The 21,656-nt window shown below is 50.0% G+C and overlaps 2 protein-coding genes and 1 pseudogene across 2 annotated transcripts in view; all 3 read left to right on the top strand.

Moving 5' to 3' along the window:
- LOC125428554 (zinc finger protein 420-like) overlaps nucleotides 1-21,656 on the top strand; it is a 577,239-nt gene that overhangs the window by 236,885 nt on the left and 318,698 nt on the right. The window lies entirely within an intron of this gene.
- The window catches only part of LOC125428839 (zinc finger and SCAN domain-containing protein 32-like), a 665,212-nt gene that overhangs the window by 381,887 nt on the left and 261,669 nt on the right, over nucleotides 1-21,656 (top strand). The gene's annotated exons all lie outside the window — the stretch shown is intronic.
- Nucleotides 3,257-19,877, top strand: LOC125428803 (annotated as a pseudogene).

Raw genomic sequence — 21,656 nt, 5'->3', positions numbered from 1 at the left:
GCCCAGAGCCCTTCGGGGATGGGGCGGTATAAAAATCTAATAAAATAATAATAATAAATACTGAAATGACCCTGCCGTCAGTCTAAGCCCTTTTCCCCCTGAGAAGGAAGCCCCATTGAATTCTGTGGGGTTTCCTGCCTCATGAGCGTGTATTTTAGGCCAGGTGTGTCCACTTGGAGGGTGCAGCAAGAGGCCTTCTGGTGTTCGGAAGAGCCTTGACCATCCACCTGTCCAGCTGTGGCAGCCAGAGGTCATGGGGGGGGGCAGAGGGAGTCTGGCAGGGCTGTGGGGTAGAAGAAACTGCCCTGCATTTGGTCCTGTGGGGTGATGCAGTTTGTTCTGGGGCTTTCTAGATCCAGGCCACAAAGGACAGAAGCCGCCTCATCCCCTTTCTGAGGCCTGACCCAAAAATCAGGGTCTAGCTTTTGAGCTCACAGGGATTCCTCTTCAGACTGGACCTTTAAAAGCTTGTGTGTGTGTGTGTGTGTGTGTGTGTGTGTGAGTGTGTGTGTGTGAATTACACTTCAATGTAATTGCCACAAGATATATGTAACCAATCTGCTATATGTTACCACTGCTGTAAGGGGGACATTCTTTCCTTGAGCTTATTTTATGGCTTCACATGCTGAGTAGATAACTAGGCTTACCCCTGACGCTTCTGGTCTCATGAGAAAAGGGATGTCTCTGTTGCCCTGTGGGGGTCGGACGCCAGGTGTCTTTATCTCACTCTATCGCCTGTTGGTGCCTCAGCTCCTAAATAACTCTTTCATTTTTGGGGAAAATGGGAGGGGGGAATTAACATCGGAATAAAGGGGATATCAAGAGCCAGGTTCACCAGAACTGGCTTTAACAAGCTGGGTACTTTGTTGCCTACCAATAAATACTGCTGATCATCAATGCGGAGTTTGTTTATTGATTCAAGGTCCGAGACCTAATTGGGGGGGGGATGCTTTAGGCCATGACCCTGAGGCCTCTTTGCTGATTTCCTCGCCTGCGGCTGGTATCTGCCTTTGCATGTGAGAAGCAAGAAACAGAAGCTGCACAAATGTTCTCAGATAAACGAAATGTCAGGTTTCCCTTGGCTTCTGTGGGTGGATTTTGCCCTTTGCTGCCGAGGCTTCCTGTGTCTTCTGGCCAAAGGGAAGATCTTGTCCTTTGAAGGGGGAGAAGTCTCACTTGTGGTTTCCGTCTACCTCCCGTTCCGCCTCGATCTTGCTCAAAAGGCTGCTGGGGTGGGAGAGATCTCAGAGGAGCTGGTGAGCCACAAACACTTGTGAGATCAGGCGGATAGGCCTCGAGGTGGTTCGGTGTGTTGTCTGCTTTGAAGAAACCTCCCATTCAAGTGTATTTTTTAAAACAAACTGCCCTGGCTAACAGTGAATGGTGTGGAGCGCATGGCCTCAGAATTGTCGGAAGTGCTTTGATGGTGTGTTCCTGCTCGGTAAAGGGGTTGGTCTGGATGGCCCTTCGGGGTATCTTTTGACTGATTCTTTCTGGCTAGTCTCCGTGCTACCAACACCCGTACAAAGCTGCTGTTCCTACAGGCTGTGGGTCAAGGGAGGGACTTGGAGTTTCAGAACGGAGCTACTTGTCTCATGGAAGAGGGTGGGGGGAGGCACAATAGATGTGGAGATTCCCGCCCCCCCCCCCAATCCAGGGATTTGCCTGTGGCATCCCTGCCCTTTCACATGTTCTACTTCAGGGTCCCCAGTGTGGTCCCGTGGACTCTGCTGAAACTTTCCCTGGTGCCCGCAGAGTGTTTTCAGAAAGCGGCTGGGACCAGGTGTGGATTTTATCCGATGGGGCCCTCGGATGTATGGTTGGCTGTGCACATTTTTTAAAAATGTCGCTTTGGTGGCAGCAGCACAAGGATCTTCACTGTTGGCTCTGGGTTGGGAAACACCTGGAGATATTTGGTGGGCGGGGAGGGGGAGTTTTTGGGGAGGGGAGGGGCGTCAGCAGGGTATGATGCCATTGGCCCCGTCCTCCAAAGCAGCAGCCATTTCCTCCGGGAGAAAGTGTCTCTAGAGGAGTTGTACATCTCCAGGCCCCGTATGGAGATTGGCAACCCACGCTCTGCCTCACAGGGTAAACAACAGACAGGGACCCACGTCAGTCCCTCGATGTTGGCCCAGGGAGGGACCTTCTTTTGAGGGGGGAGAGTCTGGAGGGAACTTTGGTCTAGAACTCAGACATTTTTCCAACACCCCCACCCCACGTTTCTGACTCTGGACTCATTGGGGGGGGGGGTTATCACATTTTCCCCTATGAATTTCTTCATTCTGGCAGCATTTCCTACAAAAGAGTCACCTAATTCTGCCCTCCCCCCAGCAGTATATACTGAAGGAGACTCCCCCCACCACCACCACCACAAGGACCTCTGCAAGACTTCTCCAGGGAGAATGCCTTATTTAAAATAAATTTCTGTGCTGCGTCATCCAGAGAGGCACGGCCAGCCATTGGGAGGGGGTCCGTTTTGTTTTCTTCTGAAGAAACCAGTCTGTTCCCGCTCAACTGGGGGCCTGTGAATCTGGGTGGGGAATTCCCTGAAGACTTGGGGGGCCTTGAGGGACCTCAGCAGGATAGAAGGACATGGATTTCCACCCCCCTCCAAAACAGCCATTTACTCCAGAAAAGCTGATCCCTGTTTTCTGGAGATCAATTTTAATTCCAGGAGATCTCCTGGCCTCACCTGTAGATTGGTAACTTGAAGCTGCAAATATTTCAACTCAAAGCTGCTTGACACACTGAGCTCATTTCAAAGACTTTTTTCACCCCGTTGTTTACCAAGAAGTTTGTCCGCGCTCCCTTCCTTCAAATGTTGTTTCCTGGCGGTCATTTTTAAAAAGTTTTTTTCCCATACTTGCGCTGCTACGATGATTCGTAGCATTGCTGAAAAACGAGGGTGGGGGGAGGAAGAAGGCAGCCAGCTTAAAATTTAAGAGGGGAGGGAGGAAAAAGGGAGCAGAAAACAGCTGGCATTTTGGTGGTGGGAAAGAAACGTTTCCGTATGATGGCACCGTGCGGGAAGCCGGCTCTGAAATGTTTCAGAGAAAAATGTTGCTGTAAAAGTGTTTTTAGAAATCAGGGACAAAAAGGTGGCTGGAATCGTTTTCAGAACCAGACGAGGGGAAAACAACATCGAACTGCACAGAGGAAACGTTTTATGGTCATACTGGAAACGTGTGCGGAAAAGGCCTTCCAGACCCTTAACTCTTCCCTTCTTCTTCTCCTCTCTCTCCGGCCTCCCTCCAGGATCTTCCTCCTCACACTCCATGCGCTACTTCAACATGGCAGTGTCCCAGCCCGGCCAGGGGCTTCCCTGGTTCACCATTGTGGGCTACGTGGATGACCAACTTATTGCTTACTACGACAGCAACACCAGGAGGACTGTGCCCGGTGTGCCCTGGATGGAAAAGGTGGTGCAGTATGAACCCGGCTACTGGGATAGACAGAGCCAGATGTTTCAGGGCAATGAGGCTGTGTTCAGAGTTGACTTGGAGACCCTGCGGACTCGCTACAACCAGAGCCATGGAGGTGAGTGGGGGGGGGCAGCCAGCAGATCCGCCCCCCAGTGCTTCTAATCTAGAGTAAGAGGAGGGGAGGGGAGGCATCTCAGGAGGGAGGGAGACAGGAGGGGAGCCCCCTCCCCTTAGTGCTTCCCAGACTTCAGGCTCTTCTCCCCACACCCACGATGGGGGGAGGGAGGAGGGTGGGGCAGACACTCCTCTTTGCACAGGGTGTGTGTGGGGGGCGGGGAGATCAAAGGCCCATTGGCTGCCATGATGGGCATTGGGGGTGAGGGGGTGAGTGGGGGCTTGTGGGACTGGAATTCAGAAACCCCAGGAAAGGGGAACCTAAAAAAGCTCAGTTCCCACACTTTGCAACTTGGAAGCTGTCTGTGGAGGGGGGGGGATCCCCTCCCCCATTTCTCCCACAGACAATGACGGGAGGGGGCTGCTACTGAGAAGGAAGGAATATTGGGGGGGGGGGGGGGGGGAGCTGCTTCTCCTTGGAGAGTAGTTCCTGCTTTACTTCAGAAAGACTTCCCGGCTTCACTCCGCTTGTCACACACAATTTCTTCCTAAAAATCCCAGTCACTGTCCAGGGGGAGTCGACCCCTTCCTGGCCTGGAGACCCCTTGCCTCTGGGCTCAGTTTTCAGGCAAAAGGGTTGGGGGAGACCCCATAGGAGCAACAGAGGGAGAGAGCTGGGTTTGGTAGCACAGGCCCGCTTCAGCCCCCCCCCTCCCATATTGTGCCCTACCTCTCCTCCCTCCTGGAGCTCAGAATGGCCCCTCTGCCTCTCCCCCAGGCCATCTGCTCCCCCCTCCCCAGTCCCAGCCCCACTCAGCTTCAGCACTCTGTGCTCTCCAACCAAGGCCCCAAACCCTGATGGAGGCCATCAGACTTCTCTGCAGGACTGTCGCTGTGAAGAGGGATGCCTGAGAAGCCCCAGGAGTCCTTCTCCACAATAACCCCCCCTTTAAAAAGAGCCAAGGTCGGTTCCCCGTGTGGTTCCTCACAGTTGACCTGGCCTCCCCCTCCCCATGTCTCTCTCCTTGCAAGACTTGGTCGTAGCAACTCTTTCTGCTGAAAATAAAAGAGCGGCCCCAGCAACTGCTTCTAGGAGACCTGAAGGGGTGGGGGGGGGGAGTGGACTGCAACCTGGCTGACAACCCCCCACCCTCCCAAACTCCTGGTTGCTCTCAGGTTGCCTCCTGGAGGGTTCCTTCCTTTGAATCAGGAGCACACGTGGGAGACCGACAAGGACTAAAAGAGCGGAGAGCTGCTTCCAGAGGGAGAGCTCCCCCCCCCCCACACACACACTTCAGGGGAGAACAGCGAGGGGACTCTGGAGGCGGCTCTGGCCTGGCTGAGGGGAGGAGAGATTAGTTGTCCCCATAAACAGTGGCAGTGAGAGTTGTCTCTATTATCCCTAAGGAGCAACCCCACCCCCCACCCCCCTGTGTGCAAAGACAGCAGAGTGGGAGCCCCCCAGAAGCTTCCAGGGCAGTGTAGTCTCCATGGATGAAGGTGCTGATCACTCTGTGGGGGAGGGCTGCTGCCAGCATCTGGGGCAGGTGGGCCCCAAATGGCTCCTGAGCTTCTTTTCCCTCAAGCAGAGGGGGGCTTCCAGGGTAGGGGGATCTCCCATCCCTTCGAGAGTGGAGAGGCAGCCATGGAGACCAGCTCTTGCTGACTGATTTCACCAGCACCAGAGACCCGGGACATTCTGTAGGCTGTCAGAATAAGCGTCTCTGTATTGGGGGCTGCCCCATTGAGTTATTTAGTGCTCCATCTTTCTCCCCAAAATGGCTGACATCCTTCTCCTTGCCTCTGTTTTCTCCACACGGCAAGAAGGTTAAGCTGAGAGGCGGCGTCCCGCCTGAAGCCAGCCTCCACGAGAGATTGGGGATTCAGAGCTGGGCTTCCCCAATCCAAGCGTGACACTCCAACCTCTGTGTCTCAGGGCTCTTGTATTGCATCAAACATTCTCATTTTTTGTGATTGCTTTCCCATCTCGGCCTCTGGCCCTTTCTGCTTTTACACCACGGAGCCAGGAACCGACTGTTGTTGGGGGGAGGGGGTGTTCAAGGAAAAATCCCCCTTGTATAATTTTAGGGGCTTTGCCCCCAACTCTCAGGGTCCCTCCTCAGTGTAGGATGTGGTTTTGTGCTGTGTGGAAGCAGGTATCCTTGGCCTGTCTGAGGTTTCTGGAAGGTCCTCCAGGTCAGCTGCTGGGACATGTCCGCTTGCTGCCTCTCCCTCTGTCCTCTGGGCACCTGGATTCAGGCCCAGGCCTTCCCTTGGAGACCCACAAGATTTTCAGCACATCATCTTTCAAGAGCCAAAGGTCCCCCTGTCAGATCTCTGGGGGTTTGCTCTCAAAAACGAAAACGTGAACAACATGTGGACCTTGGTCAGTGTGAGAGTTTCCCTCTGAGGAAATCTCCTTCCTCAGCGCTATGAAGTGGCACTCAGAACTTAGGCTGCAGATCCTTGGCCAACTGCAAATCCATTTATAGCCCCAAAACATCTACAACGACAAGTCTGTTCCTTTTGTTATTGATTACAATATATGTCCCTTCTTTTCCTCATGGCTCCAAGCAGGTTACTAATCATGATAGAAAACCAAGATAGAAAACATGGCTTTGTTGGCATCTCCTGGACATTTCTAGACATGGCGTTCCCGCTTACTGTTGTAGACAGGCTGTGAGGAACCAAAGATAGTCCATACAGAGTTCTTAGCAGGTTCAGCCATTTAATGAGTACATAAAACCTGGAACCAAGACAAAGGCTAGAAACAGCTAGTGTCCTGCAAACTGCCACAAGCTAGCTCACCTGCAACCTCTCTGTTACAGCCATCCTCCCATTCACTAGTGCAGAAACCTCTTGCAGTTGGGTTACTCTAGTCTGGCTCCTGCAAAGACTTTCCATCCAATGCAGCTCGCTCCATAGCTGCTAACCTGCTGCTGCACTTCTTTGTTGTACACCAGTGCACAGTCTCCTCCTGCGTTGTTCCTGGGGCTCTGGAGACGGGGGTGGGGGGTGACAGGGTCCCCTCTGGCTTAGTATCAAGCGGCTGGGGAATCTCAGAGCTTGGATCTGGCTGTGGATCCCAGCCTGAACGCTCTGCCTGAGCCTCTGGACCTGGTCCTGCAGGAACTACTGACTTTTCAGGCTCTGCGTTTGCAAGCAGTGTCTGGGAATCTGGAACCAACACTGTCCCTTCCTCTCCCTCTGAGACCTGCTCCCAGGGGTGCCCCGCCAGACCAGGCTAAGACATAACACTGACTGAGGGGCCCTTTTGGCAAAGGGGGGCAATAATGGAGAGGGCCGGGGGTCTGTACCATGTCAGGCTTCCAGCGTTTAGTGGTGGAGCAGCCAGCCAATTGCAGACGCAGGACCAGAAATGGTGCCTGGAAGTATTTGGGGGAGGGGAGGCTCATTTTGACGTGTGGACCAGGAAAAGCTTGAAGGGTTATAAGCAGCCTCATGAATTGGGCCCAACAAGTTTTCGTGGGAGCTTCTGTTTCTTGTTATTCATTCCCGTTTGGTCTTGTTTCAGTTGAGTGGGCGAAGGGGTTGGCTGGCAGCCTTATTAGTGGGGTGACCCTTCCCACTGGGTCCTTTGTTTGTTATCCATCCCCACTTGGAGGGGGAAGTGGTGTAGGGCACTAGAGGTCATGGTGGAACAATGTCCCCAAATAGTAGACCCCCAATCCGGAGTGAGGGACTGCGTGGGGGTCTTTCCATCGTCCTTCCTCTGAGTGAGACACGGAGCCTCAAGTGCATGCGGGTGGGGGGGGGGGAGCTCAGAAGACCTGATGGGGGGTGGGTAGTCCATTGGGGGGAGGGGAGCAGGCAGGCTGGGGGCATTCTGATGATATTGGGCAGGGGGTGTTATGGCAGTGGGGGTCAGAGGAGGAAGGTTTCCAGAAGGGGCACTGGCATAATGGAAGTAGGGAGGGCTGCTGACTTGCCCCTGGCCTGGTGGGGCGGCTTTTGAATGCCAGGTCAGCCTTAACCAAGACAGTCCACACCCAGGACTTGATTCCAGATGGGGGGGCTGACCTGGTTTGACTAACAAAGGTTTGGATAAGGAAACTGGGTAGGCTGGAGCTGACCCAGCTTTGACCCCGGGTTATCTGATGCAGCACCTGAGGCTCAGGGGGGTTGTGGGGTGGCCGTAGTCCATAGGGAGTCATTCATGCTCACCTGGAGCCCCTCTTACCCTGTGCTTGGAGTTGAGAGTTTGTTCTGGGTTTTCAGCCAGAGAGATAAGTTGGGACTGCAGCAGGTGTCCCTCTCACCCCACTGCCCAGCAGCCCCCCTGCCTGAGCTGTACAAGGCGATCTTGGAGGTCGTGTTGGCGTCTCCTAGGACTGTCGTTCTGGGGAACTTCAACTGCCACTCTGAGGATGTCTCTGATAAACCGGCTCAGGAGCTCATGGAAACCATGGGACAATCTCAGTTTGTTTCTGAACCAACCCATGTAGTAGGAGATTCCTCAATCCAGTTTTCTCCACAGGGGGGATAGGAGTTAATCCATTGATTGGGGGGGCATCTACTCGCCTTTTGCCATGGATGGATCACCACCTGGTGAAGTTGGGGCTGATGGCTTCCCCAACCCACCACAGAAGTGAGGGCCCTATTGTGATGTCCCACCCCTGGAGAAGGATGGAATCTGATGGATTCCTGAGTTCTCTGGGGGAGTTTCCAGGTGACATGGTGGGTGCTCCTGTCAAGGCCCTGGTCTCACTGTGGAACACCAAGGTCAAGAGGGCCATTGACAGGATTTCTCCTGAGCTTTCTTGTCCAGCCTGTAGAGCCCATTCCTGTGAGCATCTGCGGGTGATGAAACAGGAGAGACGACAACTAGAGCACAGGTGGTTGGAGGCACATTGCGGATCTGACTAGACACTGGTTAGAGCCCACGTTTGGACCTATCAAGTGGCAGTGCAGGTGGCAAAAAAAGCTTACTTCTCACCCACCATCGCTGCATCCGCTGGTAGCCATCCAATAAAATTGTTTCAGGTGGTGAATGGCTTGCTATCCTCCAATCAGAGGGTTGGACCCCTGGAGATCTTCTGCAACTCACTCATGCACTTTCATGATAAAGTGACTAAGATCTGCACAGGATTGGATGCCACCGTTGAGTAGTTTTCTGTGGAAGCATCCAGTAAACTGTCTGGTTAGGTTGTGATGGATCAGTTTCAATTCTTGCAGTCTGAGGATGTGGACAGGTTGCTTGCAGGGATGCAACCTTCCACTCGTTTCCTGCATCCTTGCCCATCTTTTTTTTTAAAATAATTTTTTTGGTATAGTTTGGCTCAGTACATTGATGTGTGTGCATTCTTGTGTGCCTTCCAAACCGCCTTTTCCCCTTTCTTTCCCTCCCCCCTCCCATCAATTTTCTACCCCATTTAAGATTCTACAATCTATTTAAGTAAGCAGCAATGAGTTCCACATCTACCTGACAGCGGAATGAGAATGGCCGTGCTCAGAGTTCCTGGTGTAGATTCATAGTCAGTGAGAGAACTGACAGGGCGTTTTTTAAAAGTCATGTAAAATTAAAGGGCAGTCATAAATAAGCATAATGTTGGTTGCAGGAAGCCATGTTGGTTGGTTGCAGAATCCAAGAATAAAGCCACGTAATGCCTCTTGTTAAGGCCAGCCCAATGACACCTCAGACTGGATGCTGAAAGAAAAGAAGGGAGGGAAGAGAGAGGAAACATTTCAGGACATCAGTGTGAGAAGTCTTTTGTAAATGTCCCGTGCAGAAGGCCCCAGAGGTTGGCATTAGATCAAATGGTCCCAGGCTCAGCATCAAAGTAATAACCCATCCAGATGAATAGAGGCCACTCAGCTCCCATTTGTTTCTGACAACAATTCATAAAAGGAACACTTCCAAAATACTTTATCTGGTTTGCCCACCTTTAATCAGGATCAGTTTGGCTATTCTGGAGATTTTTTTTTCCTGTCACAAATGCACAATTAATGTGTGGCAGGAATATATTTAATAGGTTTTACAGAGGAAAATCACGAATTGGAAAAATGTTCCAGTTAAGCTAAGCAGTCTGATCTCTCTTAGCATACAGTCTGTGCTTTGACTTCTGTTTAGTACCCACAATTTCATAAGTGTCTGATGTTAATTCTGTACATGAAACACTCATTTGATGGGAAATGGGGGCAGGAAGAAATGCCTCAGGGTGGGTTTAATGTTATATTTAAAGGAACTGGCAGTTTTATGTGGAAATTATTTGGGCTAAGATAATCCTCAGAAAAATTCAAAGATAACACAGAAAATCACTCTCAAAGGCTCTGAAAACTGGTGATCGGCTAATTTCAGCAACCCACATGAGCTGCACACGACGCACTGTGGAGGTAGCTCTGTCCACTCATCTAGTTCAGTTCTCCACCATAAAGGTCACCTTTAGCCTATCGTTGGTGAAATTAGACAGGAGGTTACATCCACCAGTGACAATGTTTAAGAATAAAGAAATCACGTACAAAAAATTAAGCACTGCATATTTTTCTGCCCTTTCTCTCTGGCAAGAACTGTGATACTTGATTGGCTACCAAAACTCGTGCATCCATTAATCAAAGAACTGATTTTTTTAAAAAATTGATTGAATAAGTTGCATAGAAACTCTGCCAAAATACAAAGCAATCAAAAGGAATATGGAAACGCATGATTCGTTTCCATGGCATTTTGGCATTTCGCTGAGACTTCATTTCCTAAATGCAGAGACGTAGGGCAATTCTGATGGTTAACACAGTGTCGGACTCTGATCTGGCGAACAAAGTTCAATTCCCCACTCCTACACGTGGAGCCTGCTGGGTGACCTTTGGGCCAATCACAGTTCTCTATAAACTTTTCTCAGACCACGCAAATGCAGGCAGTGGCAAATTACCTCTGAACGCCCCTTGCCTTGGAAACTCAACAGGGCTGCCATAAGTCTGCTGATACTTGATGGCATATACACAATAGTACGGATATCTTTTCTGTAAGAAAAATTGCAAGTCTACTCAGTACTTGAGAAATAATCGCCAACTGACACACCTTCTACTGCCACAGTGTGCAGGTGTTTAATTTTTAAGCCAACACACAGAGGGTTCAAGTTGCAGAAGAAACCATATACAAAAATACCACTGAACCCAAACAGAAATAGATATTTACAGTATATACTCGTGTATAAGTCGACCCGCATATAAGTCGAGTCACCTAATTTTACCAAAAGAACACAAAACTTGTTTATTTCAAATTGCCAGAAATTAGAGGAGTGGGAAATGCAGCAGCCTGCTAGTGAGTTTCAAAAATAAAAATAGATCTTAATAAAATTACATCAATTGAGACATGGTGGGTTAAATGTTTTTTGAAAGTTAATTTAAAAAAGAAAAACAGTAAGCTAAGCTCTGTGTCAGAGGTGGAAAAGAGGGTTAATGGAACAATATGCGTTGTCAATGGTAACTTTTTAGAAGTGCAAAAGCCAAAGCTCAACCGGCATTGGCTGCAGGGGTTGAAATCCACTTCAAAACTAGATTCCTCATCATCATCTGTATGTCCAAATGTAACCCAACTTAGATTTTTAAGAGAATTTTATCAGAAATGGAAAATCTACTATTAGCTTCAAAACAATGTAAGCATTTGGGGATAGGACAACTTCCCGGATCCACAGGCCCCAAGCTTCACCAGACATGGCTGAATTGTCATAAAGAGACTCTCCTGATGAGACCAATGCAGGATTGAATGAAGTTCAATTCAGAAGGAGATCCAAAGGTCTGGACCTTCCAAAGGATAGCCAAGTCTACTAATAACTCCCATTGAAAACAATGGGGAATGGGAACACCTCATGGGGATTCATAACTTTGGACCCCCTGAACCAGACTGCTAGGCAGAACTTGGCTGGTAATATCAGGAGTGTCTTCTGAAATGTTGGTGCCGCTAGCATAAAAACTGCGCCCCCTGCTGGCCGTCAAAGTAAAAACACAAAAAATGTAATAACCCGCATATAAGTCGAGGGGAGACTTTTTAATTTCAAAATGTGCTGAAAAGTTAAACCATCTGTGATCATATCACAGTGATTACAGAGTTTTAAATTTCAGACTGGAATAAACCAGAACCCGCACAAACAGTTGGGTGTAAAATGGCACTCAGGAATATATACACATCACAGCCAGCCATGTTGCCAAGTCCAGCATTTAGAGCAGTGTTTCCCAACCTTTTCGACCTCGCGGTACCCTTGACCTCACTCTTCATATCTCAGGGTACCCTTGGGGAAAACACCTATTTTTTAAAAAATTGATTTACTTTAATTATTAGTTATGTGAGAGACATAACAGTTTATTGCTGTCAAATCTCTGCTCTGAGCTGCCCTGGCTCCATTACAGTCAATGGGGAATGTCTGGGGGGTGCACATTTTTCAAGGTAGAGGCACCAAATTTTCAGGGTATCTTCAGGAAACTCTTAATGACACCACCCAGGTTTGGTGACCTTTGCTTTTGGGGGTTCAATTTTATGGACCCCCAAAAGAGTAGGGCCCATCTCCCGCCGCCGCCAGAAGCAAAGGTTCACCAAACCTGGGTGGTACCATCAAGAGAGTCTCCTCAAGATACCCTGAAAATTTGGTGCCCTACCTTGAAAAATGTGCACCCCACAGGCACCCCCAGAAATTCCCCATTGGCTGTCATGGAGCTACATCATGGTAGAGAATCTGCCAGGCTCTTTAGCAAATTCTATGGTGGGAAAAATTAATTGTTTTTTTCCACCATAGACTTCAATGAAGCTTGCTGTTATGCCCAGTTGGCTCTGTGGTGGAGATGTTATCAGGGGCTCTGGTGGGGGTTTTGTTCTGGGTGGGGGCACCAAATTTCCTACAGGGCTGCTGCTGAATCTCCTAAAAGGAAACAAGCAGATTTGCTGAAGTTTGGATGGCTGGGCACTCATTCTGTAGGCATCAGCTTCACCTTCAATTGGGTGCCCTCAGCATTTGCCCCTCCTACGCAAACTTCAGCAAAGTTGGCTGGTTCCTTTCAGCAGCCCTGAGGGAAATTTGTTGCCCCTACCCAGAGCAAGACCCCCAGTAGAGCCCCTCTCCACTGAAATCTCTTCCACAGAGCCAGCTGGGCATAACAGCAAGCCTCACCCCAACCCACACCTCCCACTGCTTTTTTTGCACCACTTTCTTGATTTACACAGAGGCACCTGAATGCGTGGTGGCTTGTGTTCAGGACGCGAGGCAAAGGGAACCAGCTGTGATGTGATTGGTGATTTGGGGGTGATCAAGTTGGAAAAATCATGCGGGTCCGCCATTTTTTTTTAAAGACGGGTTTTGTGCCACTCACGGTTACCTGCGGAGCATGGGATGCATGATTGTTAAGAACATAAGAACAAGCCAGCTGGATCAGACCAGAGTCCATCTAGTCCAGCTCTCTGCTACTCGCAGTGGCCCACCAGGTGCCTTGGGGAGCTCACAGGCAGGAGGTGAAAGCAGTGGCCTTCTGCTGCTGCTGCTCACCGACGCAAATTATAAATTTTGATGTTAATGATGATTTAGACATGTGGCCAGGGCAGTGGCGAAGCTACAAGGGGACAGGGTGTGTATGTGTGAAAAAAATAAGCCCCAGACCTCACTCCCTTTCGCCTATTGCACTTTTACCCCCCTTTCGCGCGCTTACCTTGGATTCCCTTTCCTTTTTTCAAGGCTTTTGAAGGCTTGCAAAAGGCCTGTTCACAATAAAAGCAGTCTGAGGAACTGCAGTTTCCCAGGAGACCTTGGGGACTCTGGCAACGTCTCCTGGGCACTCATGCAGTTCCCATCAGGCCATTTACTGAAAATAAAACACTTGCTCACGTCCTCAAAAAGTTCTGAAAATCAGGAACCAGAACTAAGGTAAGTGTGGGAAGGGGGGACGGGGGGCGCCGTGGGGGGAAATGGGGGGGCGGAAAATATAGAATGCGCACCGGGCGCAGTTTGGCCCAGCTACGCCTCTGGGCCAGGGGCATGAGCTGTGATGTGAATGATGATTTTGAGGTGACCAAATGGAAAAATCAGGAGGATCTATTCTTTTTAACCATATTTGTGTGCCACTGTGGTGCCACGGAGCATGGGATGCATGATTGTTGTGTTCAGACATGTGGCCAGGGGCATGAGCTGTGGAAAAATCAGGAGGATCCATGATGATCTGTGCTTTTTTACCACATGTGTGATTGTTGTGTGGGGGGTGACAAGCAGGGGTATTGGGAGGGGAAGGTGGGGGGGGGTTGCAGCGAGGGGAAGGGGAGAGAGGGGGAATGGGAGAAAAAGCAGCATTGTTTGTTTGCCTAAATTCGGCATGGATGGAAGGGGGAATTTAAAAGGAGAGCTCCCTTTAAATCTCCTCCCCCCCACACACACACTCCCTTTAAATCTCCCCCCCCCCCACACCAATCCATGTCAAATTTAGGCAAACCAAACAATGGTGCTTTTCAGGTCTTAAAGGGAACCCATGAGGCTCCCAACTTCCCCACATCCATTTGATTCTGTAGAAGGGCAGGAGGTGAGAACCCAAATGAAATGTCATCATGATGCCTGGGATGTGCTCATAAGCAGCTGCGGTACTCATGGAACCCTGGTTGAAAATCATTGATCTAGAGAGAAATAAAAGATTAATCACGTGGTACACCAAAACCCTCCGTCCATAGGAATGAAACTATTTCAAATCCAGGAGCACATGGCGCCCATCCTGGCAGACAGGAGAACAAGGTCACCTGTCAATCTCAACAGACTTCTCATTTCATGGGGTCTTTAACCCACTTTGTCAGCTTTCTATGCCCACTTCAGGAGACTGTCAAGCTATTCAAAGCATTTATACCTCCATCAGGATTAAGCCACGCTTGGCTGATTCTCTAGTTCTGTCACAATGATATGGGAAACACATCTTACCATGACATGCCTCTGAAGATCCTTCTCCTCCTCCTCCCCCCCCCCCCCAGATGTGAACAAATGCACCGAACAAAAACTTCTGAATCACGGACACACGTCTTGGTAATTCGACTAACCCAGCCACTAGCTGTTCACTAGCAAACCCCTCTCCCGGAATTTGGAGGTGGAGTCAAAAAAATAATTTGAACTTGAAGTTCAAGGCTGAGAGAAGTTTTGAATGGTTTCCTGCTTTTACTTGGAGGCAAATGTTGCCAGAAAGTCATCTTATTTGTTCCCTAACAAAATTTCTCAGTACAGTGGAACCTCGTTTATCGTCGCCTTCAAATATCGTCATTTTCTGTTTTCGCCGGTCACCCCCGGCCGTTTTTTGCTTTTGGTTTTCGCCGGCACCTCGGTTTTTGCCTACGCAGTTTGTGTAAATTTACGCTTTTTGCGTAAATTTGCTACGCCATTTGCGTAGCACATGCGCAAACGGCGTAGCCTTGGTTTTTTCTGGTTTCGGTTTTTGCCGAGCATCGCCGGACGGATTACTGGCGAAAATGATTCCACTAATAATCAAATCATGCTGTTCCCAAATTCCTTGTTTCCTTCTGGAATCACTACATCTAAATCCAATTAGTTCTAACAACCTTTCTAATACACTTAACCCTTTGGTACTGTTTGCTCACTCGTGACCCTGAACCTTCAACATTTATCCATTTTACAGATGGAGAACACTGATGCAGAGAGTCTTAGGCGACCCCTGTGAAAGGGTCATTCAACTCCCAAAGGGGTCCCAACCCCCAGGTTGTCATATTGAATGTAACCCCCACCCCCCGCACACACACATCAGAGACCAGATTTGGCCCAGGGCCGGGCCAGGCCTCCTCAGAAGGGGCTCTCCTTCCAGGCAGGGACTGCTCTGGCCAGCGTGTGAGAGTGGTATTGTCAGTGGTGGTGAGCTCTTTCCTCATTTCTCCCTTCCACGCAAACCACTTTATTTATTTATTTATTTATTATTACATTTTTATACCGCCCTCCCCCGGAGGGCTTAGGTATAAGATGGCTGGGGGTCCTCAGAACTTCCTGGTGGGATCCCTTGGCAGACCATCGATCCTGAGGGGAGGTGGTCTTTTCAGTGAAACAGAAAATAGCCATATTGGTCAGGGCTGGAATCCTTCATCCAAGGTCATATTTGCTCCCCCCCCCCCCCAATAAACTGAACTCTTCAAAATATTTTTACTCATTTTCCAAAAAGAATTTACCAGCGAACTATCAAAAAGCAAAAAACACACACATGAAACTTGCCACCTTACATTTTTTTCAAGTATTACAATTCATATTTATTTATTTTTAAATATATTCACAAGTTTAGAAAAAAATTTTTTGGATTTTGCGGCATGTCGGGAAGCCATTTTCTACCTCAAGATCAGGGAAACTGAGACGGAGAAATGAGCTGACTCTTTTAGGGATTAATTTCCAAACATTTCGCTCCCCTTTTTTAGCCCTGCATGACTGAGGGCCTTAAAGACTGGATCCTTCAGGTTGTTAGGTTTGAATCAAGTGGACAGAGCCAAATGTAATGGCAGACTCTTTTACAAAGAAAGTGCACAGAGGCTCATGGCCTTGATTGAAAGAGGAGAGGCTGCCCCCCCCCATTTTTAGTTTAGTTTAAGTGCAAAACCCCTGATTGATTTTTCATGCCAGTCAAGATAACTTGTCTGTGTGTGTGGGGGGGGGGGGGGTCGGGGTGGATGTGTGAGAGGCTTGTGTGTTGGAAGATTTCAGGGTCAAACTTTGGAAGCACTGCCCCTGCCCCCCAGAATCCACTGGAGAGACCCCCAAGCAGGGGGGCAGGAGGGGGCACCTCCTTTCTAGACCTGCTTCCAACTAATGGCCCCCATGTCCTTTCTCACCCCAGCCAATTGGCCGCCCCCGCTCCCCCAAGTGTACAGAAAACACAATCGATCAGTCTGGAAGGGAGAGACATCTGCTCCTCAGCCCCCTCCTCGCCCCTTCATCTGGAGATTTTTTCAGGCAGTCCTCCCCCCCCCCCAATTGCAGGACTCCCTCACCCCCCTGGTCAAATGCTCCTGCCTTACCCAGGTTTTTTTTTCTTCTATTCCTTCTGGGCAGCCTGGTTGGGAGTAGGGGGTGGGGAGAGACCCTCATTGGGACGGGTTTTCCTCTCTGCATCTCCCTTCCACCCTTCATGCCCCCTCCATCCTGAGTTTGCTTTCCATTTAGAGAGGGAGAGCCCCCACCCCTCCCTCATCCTCCCTGGTTCATCTCTGGGTGTCTCTCGCAGGGTTCCACACCTGGCAGATGATGTACGGCTGCCAGGTGGGGCTGGATGGGCTGCCCAGTGGAGGGCACTATCAGTATGCCTATGACGGAAGGGACTTCCTGGCCTTTGACAAGGAGACCCGCACCTGGACGGCCCTCACTCCCCCGGCCCAGGTCACAAAGTGGAACTGGGAGTCAGAGAAGAGCATAGCTGAACGCTGGAAGGCCTACCTGGAAGAGATCTGCGTGGAGTGGCTGCAGAGGTACCTGAACTACGGGCATGAGGCGCTGCTGAGGGCAGGTGAGGAGCCATCATGCTGGGGGGGGTGGGTCTGCAGAGTTCCTCCCTGTCTGTCCAGAGTCCCTCTCTGAGGCAGGGAAATGGCTGGGGCTGCCCCCCCCCCCTTCAGTCTCCAGGATTTATGGGGGCAGAAATAAAACAATTCAAAGATGAGCTGCTTTTCCACACTTCTCTCCTCTTGCAGGAAAAGGGTGGTGTCAGTCTGCTGCCCCCCCAGGACACAAATTGCTTCTCTGCCCTGTACTGGATGCAGTTCCAAAACCTCGAAAAACCTTACCTGGGGAGGAGGGGTGGCAGGCTGTACCACTTCACCTGCTAAAACAAAGCCCTGATCATTGGTTTTGAGGGAGCGTACCCCCTTTCTGTCTGCCCCCATCCTTGCCCTCTAAACCACACACTGCTGCCGAACTAAGGGTTTGCAGGGGGGCGGGGGGTTCACAGATAGAAGGAGTGATCATTGCTTGAGATACTATTTTCCCTGGTGGGAGGACCCCATGGCACGGTCAGTCCATTATTTTAAATGGCGCTTACTGGGAATTCAACATTTCTGGCATGGAAAGAGCCCAACACCCACTGGCCGTGTAAAAAATCAGAAGGATGCACGTAAGGGTTCATGTATTTTAAAATAGAACTTTATTTAACATAATAAATAAGCAGAAATGCAGTAAATGAAGAGAAAGGCTTGAAATACCATTCAGCTGACATTTTTATACTCCACCACAGAAGTACTGTTTCCAAGTATGATTGATATGTTGAGACAGGCGGCAGAATCCCCTCCAAGGGTGGGACTGGATGACTTCATGGAGTCCCTTCAAGGCTACCTCCATCCTGCCAGTCCACTCTTAACACAACTCTTTCCACAGAGGCCCCAGCCGTGAAGGTGGCCCAAAAGGCAGGCTACGATGGCCGGGAGACCCTCATCTGCCGGGTTGCACGGTTTCCTCACCCCAAAGGGAATGGGGTCACTGTTGGGTGAAAGGATGGGGAGGACCCAGAGGCAGGACACTTTTGCAGGAGTTGTCATTCCCCAAACTCAAGGCGGGACCTACTGCACCTGGCTCATGTGAGGTGGACTCCCAGGAGAGGGACCGCTACCGGTGCCAGGTGGCTCATGACAGCCTCCCAGAGCCCCAGGACTTCACCTGGGTGGAGCCAGGTGAGAGGTTGTTGGGGGAGGAATCTGGCCCCCTTGGGGGTGGGGAGGCTGCCAGAGTGCGGAAGGGGAATCTTTGCTCAGGGAGGAAGGAGGGGCTCCAGGAAAAATTACCCCACTCCAACCTGAGCAATGTCACATTTTACAAGGGCAACCCCCAGTAGGACCCTGTATGTGGAGTGGGGGTACCCACAAATGGTTCACTTAATATCCCCTGTTTCCAATAGGCTGAGGGCCATCATCCAGGGGGACTCTGGGGGCTGACAGCTGGTTTGGAGGGGGCAGGAACTGCATCCGGATTGTGTTGAACGTCCTCAAGGCAAGGCCGGCCTCCTCCAGTGACCTGAGATCCACTGGCTGGACATTCTCTACCCGAAGCTTTGGAGAGCTCCTGCCAGGCAGAATAATGATCTTTTCCTTTCCCTTCCATCCTCAGCCTCCAACTTGGCGCTCATCTTGGGCATCCTCGGGGCCGTCCTGGCTGCTCTCATCCTGCTGGGGGCCATGGTCATCATCTACCGCAGTAAGTGGACAGGGAATGGCTTGGGTGGGCCGAGTGCATGTGTATCTTTGAGATTCTTGTGGTAGATCCCCACTGAGGATTGTGATCGTGGCAGATGGTGCCCCTACATCTGTTGCTGCCCACAAATAATCCTCTCATATCGGCCTGTTGAACGTGGACGGTGTCAAGACCTCTTTTCGTATTGTCTGGTCTCCCCATATCTCCAGGAGTGGACAATACCTTGTGGCACCTGACCACTCCTCCTCATAGTTTGTGTTAGAGCTTTGCTATACAGGAATGTCAAAATGCCTTTCTCAGGCTGGAACACCTGGACTCTTATGTAGAAGTGTAGCCTTGGGAGACGGAGCAAGCTTGTGGAAGGGGGTGGGTGCCGAGGGAGAAGTGCTGCTTAGTTATGGGATATAGAAAGGGGGAGAAAGCAACCCTTTCCAGGATATGTATTGTCGAAGGCTTTCATGGCCAGAATCACTGGAGTGTTGTGGGGTTTCCAGGCTGCATGTCTGTGTTCCAGTAGCATTTTCTCCTGACGTTTCCCCTGCATCTGTGTCTGGCATCTTCAGAGGACCCTCATGGCCTGTTTCTTTTTCTGCAGAAAAATATAGACACGCAGAGGCGGGCTATAAGCCAACAGCAGGTGAGTGATGTTCCTTCCTCTCTGTCCACACAACAGTTGAGGTCCTGGTGGGGTGGGGTGGGGGGTCCAGTGAAGGATCAGCTGACAGACCCTCAGCTCCCCACCTCCAACCAAGTGGTCTGAGAGAGGAAGGGGGAGCCCAAGTCCATTCCAGTTACTGAGAGAATCACCTGGTCAAAGTGGAGCCGCCACAGAGCTGGTCTGAAGGCCAAAAGATACAAAACCCAGAAATAAATGCATTGGAGATTTTTTTCTGTCCTGCCGGGCCACAAAACGTTCCAAACAGCCGATAATAAAATCAAATGACGAAGCACCATTCGTTAAAAACAGGACCCAGGAACAGAAAGGAAAAGTCAGTCCCTAGTGGTTTTTCAGAGGATTTTAAACATTTGAGCCAAGAGGAAAGGTAGCACGTAAATGTTTTAGTAAACACATGTGTTTAATTTCAATGTTGGTGAATTGTAACCTGGAAGATCCAGTTCCAGAGAGGAGGAATCCAGACAACAACCGGAATTTTCCAGTTTGACAGTGATTGGTCCACAAAAGGCCCTCCCTCCCTCCCTCCCTCCCTCCCTCCCTCCCTCCCCCCCTCCCTCCCTCCCTTCCTTCCTTCCTTCCTTCCTTCCTTCCTTCCTTCCTTCCTTCCTTCCTTCCTTCCTTCCTTCCTTCCTTCCTTCCTTCCTTCCTTCCTTCCTTCCTTCCTTCCTTCCTTCCTTCCTTCCTTCTGCTGTGAGCAGGTCTGAGATTTAAAAGGACCCTTCACATCATCCCAGAGTCCACAGAGACTAGCAGAATGGGATGACTGGTGGAGGCTGATTTCCCAGCGCTGCTCTTTCCAGGGAGCAGAAATGCAATTCTCTCCCCCATTTAGAGACTCATTTAGGACAGACTTGGCCACTGCAGCTGCAGAGTCCACTTTGACCTCTTCATGGTTCTCTGCAGCATTTCTCCCCAGCCAAAACATGCAGCCATTAAAGCCCTCCTATAGCTTCCTATGGGGTTGGTTGGATTTCATAGTGTTCAAGAAAACACTACTTCAGGATCAAGCGGATTTACTGGAAAAATTGGTTGTCACCTATATGTTAGCCACAACCCCCTCCCTTGCGCAGTCTCCTCCCTCTGCCAGCGTGGTGTAGTGGTTAAGGGCAGGTGGATTCTAATTTGGAGAACTGGGTTTGATTCCCCACTCCTCCACATTCCTGCTGGGTGACCTTGGGCTAGTCACAGTTTTCTCAGGACTCTCTCAGCCCCACCTACTTCACTGTTGTGGTTGCCCAGCACCTCCAGTATGGCATTGAGATCTGAGAAGACACCCATTTCTTAAAGGTGCTGCTTTTATAATTTGGGGGTTAACCCTCCATGTACTTTCTTCTCAGGTTTTTCTGCTAATTTGGAGGTTTTCTTGTATGTGTGAAGTGCCATCAAGTTGTGGCTGATTTATGGTGACCCTGTAGGGTTGTCAAGATGTTCAGAGGTGGTTTGCCATTGGCTTCCTCTGCGTACTTGACCCTGGACTCCCTTGGAGGTCTCCCATCCAATTACTAGCCAGGGTTGATCCTTTTTAGCTTCTGAGATCTGATGAGATCAGGCTGGCCTGAGCCATCAAGGCAAGGGCTGGGACTTTTTGAAGAAAGATCTGCCCTGTCTGGGGCCATGTTAAGAATTAGATATGTTAAGAGTTAATATGTCTAATGTTAAGGATTAGATACATTAGGCATAGATTTGAAGCAGGGGGAGTTGGGAATTAGAGCAACCTCTAGCTGCAGGTCCCAAGTAAATCAGTTATCCTGCAGGAATCTCTGTCCATTTGTTTGTTCACATGAAGCTGCCGGATCCTTGCTCTGCCACTGTCAGCCTTGCTAGTCAGGCTAAAAGTCACTCTCCTGGGTTTGAGGAATAAGACTTTCAAATCCCCTCCCTTCTTTACTGGGAGAAGACAGAGTATAAATTGAATTTTTAAAAATGGAGCTGCCAGGGATTGAACCGGTGACCAGAGTCTCTACATGGAGCCACAGTTCCTCTCCACTCTGTGTTTGGGGCGGGGGGGGGGGGGGGGGGGGTTAAGGATTTGGAGAACCTTCTCCACAAATAAGCCGGTGATATAACCTCTTCTCCCCTGATTACAGGGAAGTGAACTTGAGGGTCCAAACCTTCAGTGAGTAAATGTATTATTCTGTGGTGTATGTAATGGTGTGTATGCATGTATCAGTCTCAGAAATGGGAGTTCCTTGTTGAGACAGATTCTGTGGGAAATGTACCCAGATTTTCAGAGGGTTACTCTGTGTTATTTTAGTCCAGTTCTCCACACCTCAAGTCAGCCAAAACTTTCAACCTTCTAAGAGCAGCAGA

The sequence above is a fragment of the Sphaerodactylus townsendi genome, linkage group LG03, assembly GCF_021028975.2.
Source record: "Sphaerodactylus townsendi isolate TG3544 linkage group LG03, MPM_Stown_v2.3, whole genome shotgun sequence".
Taxonomy (NCBI): Eukaryota; Metazoa; Chordata; class Lepidosauria; order Squamata; family Sphaerodactylidae; genus Sphaerodactylus; species Sphaerodactylus townsendi.
The sequence above is the reverse complement of the archived record's forward strand: the minus strand, read 5'-3'. Positions and strand labels throughout refer to the sequence as shown.